Here is a 9,628-nt window from a genome sequence, read left to right on the forward strand (position 1 = left end):
CATTCTGACCATAGACTGTATATATATATACAGTCTATGATTCTGACCAATCAAAGCAATTCAATTCTTTAGAGGGGCAGAATGTTTCTTTCCATTGTGCAGACATGTGTTACACATTACAAAACATGTTACACATTCTATAATGGAATCTTATGAGATAGGGCGCCTACTCAGGGGCGGAGCTTGAGGGGGTGCGGAGGGTGCGGCACGCCCCCGGGGCCTGGTGCGAGGGCGCCCCTCCCCCACCTCCGGGTAAGGTGGGACGGGCCTCTCCCACGGCACAAGGCTGGAGGAGCTAAGATCATGCAAACGGTTTCTTTTCAATCATTTTCATCAGAGTGGGACGTATTAGGCTTATAAGTTGCCCCAGTCAGGACGAGCTATGACTCACGGTTGCTAAAAAGTTTTGAAATTTACTTTGATGATTTAGTAGGTGTAAAATATTGAATAAAATGTTCTGCTGTATGACTGGCTTTATTTTAACTCTCATATTGAACTTTACAACGTGTAAATTTACAAAATTGGATCAACGATATTGTCTCCTACAGGCGTCAATGAGAGAACACTTACACTTAGCCTACATGATTTTGGTTTTGATTTTCTAATTGGAGTAAGTCTTTGTGACAACACGTCATGATACATTTGATAATGTTTGAGCCTTGTTTTGGGATGAAGCATCTTTTACGAAAATTTATATGGCCTAACCTAATGAATGCCTATAGAAAGTGAAAGTAGCTCCTGTATATGTCTGTGTCTGAGCTGTCTGTACACGTCCACAATTGATTACGTTCCTCAAATGGAGAACACATCAATCCCATGGTATTTTTTGCCCTAAAATGCATGAAACAAGTTCAAAATCCCCCGTAGTATACGTTACATCTCCATTTTTCATATTTGCCTAGGCTACTAGCCTACAATACATTGAACGAACTCAACTGACAACATATATCTACTGATTCGGTCATTGAGACTACAGAATACAGACTACAGAATACAGTACAACAAACTTTCTGTCATTCTGAAGTTTATTTTTTGTATTCGAGGTACAGTAGCCTAATTGCATAATGTCTTGACAATAGTTTTTCTTACCGGCTTGCTGTTTAAACTGACTGCGCCCGCTCTGAACTTTCCTGCCAGGTTTATGGCGTAAACCGCATCGGCTCTGGCATTGCCTAAACTCATCGTGTGGGAAATCAGATTATCTGTCAATATTGGGCTTTGAAAGTAAGGTATATTTGCTCAGTAATAGTAGGCTACATTTTGTAACATGTATAGAGAAACCGAGGGGAAGTTAAATTAGAATCCTTGGAAATTGAAAAACATACAAAAAAATATTCGGGGCTTTTGAAAAGAGATTCGAAACCACCCGAAACCACCCCCCATACAAACTTCTGCATTCTGCATTCAGTGAGATTTGCACCGCCCTAATTTTATTTTTTTGACTCTTCCCGTCACCGTTGCAACCTCGGAGCGTTCATTCTCCAAGTTAAAGATCATTAAAACCACCATAGAGAATGACATAAGCAAAGAAAATGGACATACACAGAGCATCGTGGACGAGTTCAAGGAGCGCAAGGCTCGTCATATGCCCTTCAAATAGTGCTGCTGCTGCGTATTATTGTTGTTTTATTATTAGGGGTCATGTAGCCTAATGTTTTTTGTTGTTGTTCTCTTGGTTTACACTTCATGCGTTCGATGGACTTCAAAATTACATAGTTGCTCTCCGTGGCGCTGGCGGCTTGTAAGACCAGCTTTTACAGGCGTGTGTAGCCTATGTTGTAAAATTATGTTATGATGAGTTTAATAAAGGGCCCGGTCATGTGCCCCGCCCCCGGCCCGGCTCTGACTTTTCCGCCACTGCCTCTGAGACTATCTATCCTCTGGTCCTCTGAGACTATATAATATTTTCTAGTGAGAGGAAGGACAGTGTGTCCTTGACCCAGTGGACGTGTTTGGGTGGGTAAGCCTTGCTCCACTTCAGCAAGATGGAACGGCGTGCTAGCAATGAGGCAAAGGCCAGGGTCTTATGTTTAGTTACCGGTAGCAGAAGTTTCTTTGGGGCAACCCCAAACAGTGCCACAAGAGGATCTGAGTCGATCTTGTGGTGTAGGATTTCAGAGAGGGTCTCAAAACTGAACACCAAAAAGTTTCTAGAGAGGGACAGGACCAGTACATATGAATTAGGGAGGCATCCGCACTCTTATACTTATCACATATTGGAGAAATATTTGGATATATTTTAGACAGATGGACACGGTGCACAACCTTAAACTGTATAAGGGAGTGACGTGCACACATAGAAGAGCCATGCACCTGCTTAAGAATGGAATCCCAGATATTATCTGGAAAGCACAGTCAAAGATGGGGAGGTCACACCTGATATTAATTTATATAACGCTGAAATAGCTCCCTTCTTAAATGGGTCATGACTGAGAAAGTCATCTAAAGGATTCACAGGCATAGATGGGAAGTTAGGTACCTGACAATGCACAAAATTCCTCACCTGGAGAAATCTGAAAAAAGTTGTATTTGGCAAGACATACTTTCCTGACAACTGCTCAAAAGAGGCAAATGTTGGGGGTCACTGTGGCGCAGCAGGCTGCAGCGTCCGTACCATACACAGGTCCGAGTGCCCACGGGGACCCAGGTTCGAGTCCGACCTGCGGTCATGTCCCGCTCCCACCCCATCTCTCTCTCCCATTCACTTCCTGTCTGTCTTCACTGTCCTATCATAATAAAGGCAAAAAGCCCAAAAAATATACTTTAAAAAAAAAAAAGAAAAAAAAAGGCAAATGTCTCCTATAAATAGTTCTTGAAAACAGCAGAGCCCTTAGTCATGCCATGCCATGAATGTGTTATCCTGCATTGATGGAGCAAAGAGGTGATTTAACACTATGGGGCTTAGAAGAGAGAATTTCTGAAGACAAAATGTCTTCCTGAACTGAGCCCACACGCCCTAAGAGAGTGGTCCACAACTGGGTTATTTGTAGGTGTACGTCCAATCCCAGGAAAAGCAGCACCCAAATATGCTGACAGAGAGGTCTGCTTGCAAGCACTGCTTTCCATGAGAACCCAGGATGGACAATCAAGGCTGAGATGGTAACGCCACCAAGATGCATTGTATGTTGGCCATCCAGTAGTAGTATTTAAAATTAGGAAGAGCCATGCCACCCTGGTCTTTTGGTCTTTGAAGAAAGGCTTTGCGAAGTCTAGGCTGTTTACCATTCCAAATGAATGATGAAATTATAGAATCCAAATATTTGAAAAATAATAAGGGAAGAAAGACAGGTACTGTATGCATTGGAACAGATACAAATACTTGGGAAGAATGGTCATTTTAATTGAGTTGATACATCCAATGAGAGTCATGTTCAGAGGGGACCATCTTGAGAGGTCCTGTTTAGTTTGTTGTAGTAGTTGAGCAAAATTAGCCTTGAAGAGGTGGTTGTAAAAGCGCATAACGTTGGCCCCTAGGTATGTAAAATTACTCTTAGCAATCCTAAAAGGTACCGTTAAGTGCAGTTGTAATGCTTTATGACTAATAGGGAAAAGTTTGCTCTTGTGCAAGTTCAATTTGTATCAAATGGTTTGTTCACTGTTGTAGACTTGTCTTACTGAGTTAGAGCATGAAAGTTCTAAAGTGACCTTGTAGAGAATATGAGGAAGAGTGTGCCTTTTGAACACATTTGAACATGTTATTTATAATGCAAAACATTGCATTTGAACAATCATTGAGCAACCAGTAGGACAGCATGTACTGTAAGACTTGCCGTTTACAAGGAGTTGCAGGAGTAGGAGATGGAGTGAAATTGAGAAGAGATTTATTTTCTTTGGATTGTACATATAGCACCGTGCTGTGGATATATCTCATATTATATATATAACTCCTCTCGCAGTTACTCTCCATTGGCTCCCTATAGTAGCCAGAATTAAATTTAAATCTCTCACTTTGGACTATAGGACACTGACTGGATCTGCTCCTAGTTATTTCAACTCAATAATCCCTCAACCCCCCTCTGCAATCTTCTGATGAGCGTCTGTTCGACCAGTCCTAAACGCTGGAATGAATAGCCCGGTGCTCTCCGTTCCTGTGATAGTTTTGGGTCGTTTAAGAGGGGTCTAAAGATATTTCTGTTCAACATGCACTTAGTTCTTTAAGTGCTTCTTGTATTACAGTTTTATTTCCATTAGGCTGTTGATTAATTTGACATTGTTTATTATTGATATTCTCCTTAATGTAGTCTTACCATGTTATTGTTTTTATATTATTGATTGATTGGACATTATTGTTTATTATTGCTTTTTCCCCTCATTTTCATTCCTTATTTTATTTTAGGCTATTGATTGAATTGACATTGTTGTTTATTATTGCTATTCTCCTTATTATAGTTTGACCAACATTCTAATCTGTTCCCTGTTAAATTTTAAATATTATATTTAAAAATGTTTAGTTTTTTATTTGTTTGTCGCTTTGGACAGAAGCGTCTGCCAAATCCCATAACCAAATATTATGAAACCCCATATTGTCAATGTCAATGTCAATGTCAAATTTATTTATAAAGCACATTTACAGACGGCTTAGCCACACCAAAGTGCTTCACAATACAGTGCAATAAATAAAAAAAGGAAGGCACAAAAACAAAACAAAAAGGGCTACAGTTAAAATAAATTAAGAAAAGCAGAAAAAGAACATTTAAAACTAAACACTGGGGCATAAAGGGAGACACTAGCCAAAGGCAAGTGAAAGATGAGATAAAATATTGTACATCTATTTTATACAAGTAAAACACCATATATATAAAAACGCATGCCTGGGACCTCTTATCAGAAGAGAAAATTTAACTTTTCCCCTTCCCTCAATAAATGAATAGGTGTGCTTCTGTATAACTCGCTGCAATTTCTTTTGGCACAAACAACTATGCAATTGTTCATTGTTGAAGTGTTGATAAGATGATATAGCTTGACTGACTCATTATCAAGGTGTAACTGTCTGGGGTAGCTGTAGCACTAGTGCAGATACAGTACAGTAGTCATAAGGGGAACATCTGTAAAAGTACATTCATTAATGTTTTACTTGTCATCGCAATGACGGGATATAAACTTGACAGCGCCCTTCTCAAAATTGTTTTTGTTTCAAAATGAGTTATGGGTTCATCCTTGCAGCTGCCAGTGCCAGTTATATTTGTTTATACTTTTATACAATTATACATGCATTCAAAGTCAAAAGTCAAAGTCATTCAAAGTCAATTTTATCTTAAAGAGGCAGAACTGAATGGTTTACATTTGATATCTAAAAAGCTTGTAAATGCCCTGTCCTGTACCACAGTTTGCCAATATGCAGGACTAAAAGAATCTTTGTGCATGCCTGCAGCCACTGGTCTTTTAAGTGACTTATTATTTCAACCCTGCAGATTTCTAGAAGCCCGGGATGTGTCATTGCAAAATATGTGGGTATCAAGAGAATGTGTGCTCATTATACTATAAGTGTGCGCTTATTTTACTCTCAATTATCGTCTCATTTGACTAGATTGTACACATAACTTAGTAAAGGCCTATTGTTTGCCCATTTTACTACATAGGCTAGTGGGCTCTTTATACTAAATTGCGGTCTCATTTGACAAGATTTTGTGTAGAATCGTGCACACATTTGACTAAAACTAAAACTAAAACAGAGGTGTCATTGCAAGATATTTTTTTCTGTAGTATATCCAGAAAGTGCACTCATTTTACTAAAATGTGCACGTTTTCCTAAATTGTGCACTCAAATTACAAAATTAAAATGAGATCATTTAGTAAATTGAGCACACTATTTAGGAAAACGTGCACATTTTAGTAAAATGAGTGCACACTTTCTGGATATATACAGAAAAAAATATCTTACAATGACACCTCTGTTTAGATTTAGTTTCTGGTAGCCTATTGTAATGTTTTTTTATGTTTTGATTTTATGTCATTGTCCATCTTTTCAGTTATGATTTGTGTGGCTGAAGTTGTGTGGATACTGCTGTCTGCTTGACCCTTGGGAAAAGATTATTTTCTTATTATAGGCCTACTTAATCACCTATCCTATCTGGAATTTGTGTACATTTTTGCTTATACGACTTTTTGTTCAAATACTTCTGTGTCGTTGCTGTGGGCATACAGGTGCTATATTTTTTTATTATATATTTTTTAATTTCCATTGCTTGTGCTGTCAAAATATCTCATCATCCGTTAATGTTTAACCAACTTCGCTCTGTCCCGACTTAATAAACGCAAGTCTGTCCCCAGAGATATTTCTTAGTGTACAAATATCATGTTTAACCAACTTCGCTCTGTCCCGATATTGCACCATAAGCCTAATAAACTACAGTTCAAGTTCAGCATTGCATGAGTCTGGTAGGCCTATCTTAGAACCAGAGAAGGATAGAGAATCATTCTTAGTGTACAAATATCGGCTTTAAAATGCAGAAATGCAACACAAATTGCGTAGAGAAACCGTTATCAAAAGGCTTTGAAAAACTTGGACGTATCGTCGGTAAATATCCGTGGGTGTTCTTTGTTTTACCCATGATAATATCAGCGGGTTTCGGTGTAGGGTTTTATTTTCTAAACGACAGAGAGGCAAACGACATCGAAGAGCAATTCACTCCAAAAAATGGTCCAGCTAAGGCAGAAAGAGCATTTATCAAAGAGTATTTTCCGCAAAGCGAGCAGTTTTAGGGGTTACACAGAAGGAACATTTGCTTCACTAATCGCTGTGCACCAAATAAACATTCTCAACTTAGATTCTTTCGAAGAATTAGTAAAGTTAGACCATAAAGTAAAACAGATCAGAGTAAATGACAGTAAGCTGACATTTTCAGACTTGTGTGCCAAGGAAAACGGAGAATGCGTGATAAACCCGATTCTGGATTTAATGAACGCCTCTATTAATGATAACACATTGATAGATTTCCCCTGGCACGACAGAGAATTCATAGGGACAGCAATTGGCGGCGTGAGTACATACTCGAACAATACCATTCAGTCTGCGCAGGCAATACGAATGTTCTATTATTTGAAGGAAGACCAGAAAAATGAAACAGACCTTTGGTTGAAGAAGTTCATTCAGACTTTGTCAGAAGATGCAAATCTCAACATGGTAAGTTGAAGCAGCAAAAGCAGAAAAATCTACCTGGACCGAGGCCGCTATGAAATTCATGCATGTTATGTGAAAGAAAGTCTACTTTGCTTCAGGGCACATATTTGGCCTGTACCAAATGTCATCCTTGTGGTGAGAATGAAGTGTATGTGGAAATGAAAAGTCATCATGTTTAGGTTTCAGGAGTAGGCTACTTAACACCATCTTAATCAAAATTAATTTGTGCATATGACATGAAATGTCCTTGCCATATGAAGGTCTTGTCCATTTTCATTGAAATGAGTTTTCCTGTATAATCTAAGACAGGCCTATAGGCCATTGTTTTATAAATTAAATGTTTGTGGTATATTTCATTTGTGCTGAGCCCAGCCTGTATTCTCCTCTATTATAATATAGACTATATTATAGATGTTTTGAGATCAAAGAAGAGATTGAATTGCTTTGTGTGTACGTTCTTGCTGTTACAGATCTCTGTTTCCTATTTCACTTCAATATCACGAGCAGAGGAATTTGAAACAAATCCACAGACAGTGATACCATTGTTCTCCGTTACTTACTTTCTGGCTATTACCTTCTCCATAGTTTCGTGTATGAGGTACTGTTTTGAAATCATCAATCATGTATTGTTGTTTCGACTGTAAATTATTATTTGATTACGTAAATATGGAATGTAGCCTATCTGTGTGTGAATCTGTTCACTTGACATAATATCACTTCAGCTCATTGAAAGCAATACTGTGTCAACTGTTGAAGTAATTTAATTATGTTCAACCTTTAAAATGAACAGTCTTTGAAATTCTACAGGACACAAAAAAGTGCACGCTAACTATATGATCTTGTTATAACAGCGACAGACTCAAACAATCATTCATTTTCAACTGTAGGTTTCAACTGTTTCCCATTCTGTTTCAACAGAAAGAGTTTGCTAATGCTTGTGATTGCTTTCGATATGCATGTTTAACTGCATGGTGTCATATCTGTGCTCAATCAGGCTGGACTGTGTGAGGAATAAGGTCTGGGTGGCTGGCCACCTTCGGGGTGCTGTCGGCAGGCATGGCGGTGCTCACCAGTTTTGGACTGCTGCTGTTCTGTGGGATGCCATTTGTGATGACGGTGGCGTCTTCTCCCTTTCTCATTCTTGGTATGCGACATCCAAGACATCCAGTTTGTGTTCTTTTCTTTCAAAGTTTTTCTCAACACACTGAATCTAAAAACTCCTGGGATCATGAGATGTAGTCCATAGCTTTTACATCATTTGCCCTCTCTTCGCACAGGTATTGGTGTGGATGACATGTTCATCATGATTTCATGCTGGCAGAAAACAAAAGTCAAAGCTAAGGTGGAAGATCGCATGGCTGACACATACAAGGAGGCTGCTGTTTCCATCATCCATCACCATTCTCACTAATGCCTTGGCCTTTTACATCGGCTTCATGACCCCTTTTGGGTCAGTCCAGTCCTTCTGCATGTACACCGGCACAGCCATCCTCTTCTGCTACATCTACAACATCACATTCTTCGGTGCTTTTTTGGCCCTGACAGGACGACGAGAGGGAAGCAGGAAGGTTGAAACTCCAAATTCAGACAACAAGAGCAATGCCTGCTCAGTTGGAGGAGCTTATGATCCTGAGACAGGTGCAGAGGAGGAGATGCCCATTAATATCCTCTTTAGAAAGTACTATGGTCCATTTCTGACAAAGCCTTGGACTAAAGTGTTTGTTATTTTGATCTACTTGGGATATTTGGCCGGTAGCATATATGGTTGTTTTCAAATGCAGGAGGGAATTGATCTAAAAAATGTAGCACCTGATGATTCATATATTGCTAGCTACTATGATAATGAAGACAGATATTTTTCAGAGGATGGCCCTTTTGAAAGATGAAAACTTTCAGTATTGGGAGGAAAGTGCTCAAGCAAACCTCAACACATGCCTAAATGAATTTGAATCATCCAATATGGTTGCCACAAACATGACTATATCTTGGCTTGGATCCTATATTAGTTATGGAAATGGTTTGGGATTAAATCTTACAGATGAAAAGGGTTTTATGGAAAATTTACCTCTATTTCTTCTACTGTCAGGTTTGACACAGGATGTTAATATTTCCAATGGCAAAATACTGGCTTCCCGAATATTCATCCCCACTGTAAACATCATCACTGCAATTGATGAAAAGAACACGTTGAACTTTTTTAGGGAAACAGCTTCCACTTGTGGGCAAAACATGGATCTGATGGTTTACCATCCTGATGGTTTACCATCCTGCCTTTATTTTCTATGATCAATATGCAGTCATTGTTAGCAATACCATCCAAAATATTGTAGTTGCTACTGTCGCTATGCTTGTCATTGCCCTTATGCTGATTCCACACCCTCTCTGTTCTCTGTGGGTGACCTTTGCCATTGCCTCTGTAATAGCAGGTGTAGCCGGTTTCATGGCTTTGTGGGACGTTAATCTGGACTCCATCTCCATGATCAACCTCATAATTTGCATCGGCTTTTC

General features: G+C 39.2%; 1 pseudogene; it reads left to right on the forward strand.

Annotated features, from left to right (window-relative positions):
* Positions 1-6,444: 6,444 nt before the first annotated feature.
* On the forward strand, positions 6,445-9,332 carry LOC125309174 (annotated as a pseudogene).
* Positions 9,333-9,628: the final 296 nt, after the last annotated feature.

Source organism: Alosa alosa, chromosome 16 (genome assembly GCF_017589495.1).
Source record: "Alosa alosa isolate M-15738 ecotype Scorff River chromosome 16, AALO_Geno_1.1, whole genome shotgun sequence".
NCBI lineage: Eukaryota > Metazoa > Chordata > Actinopteri > Clupeiformes > Clupeidae > Alosa > Alosa alosa.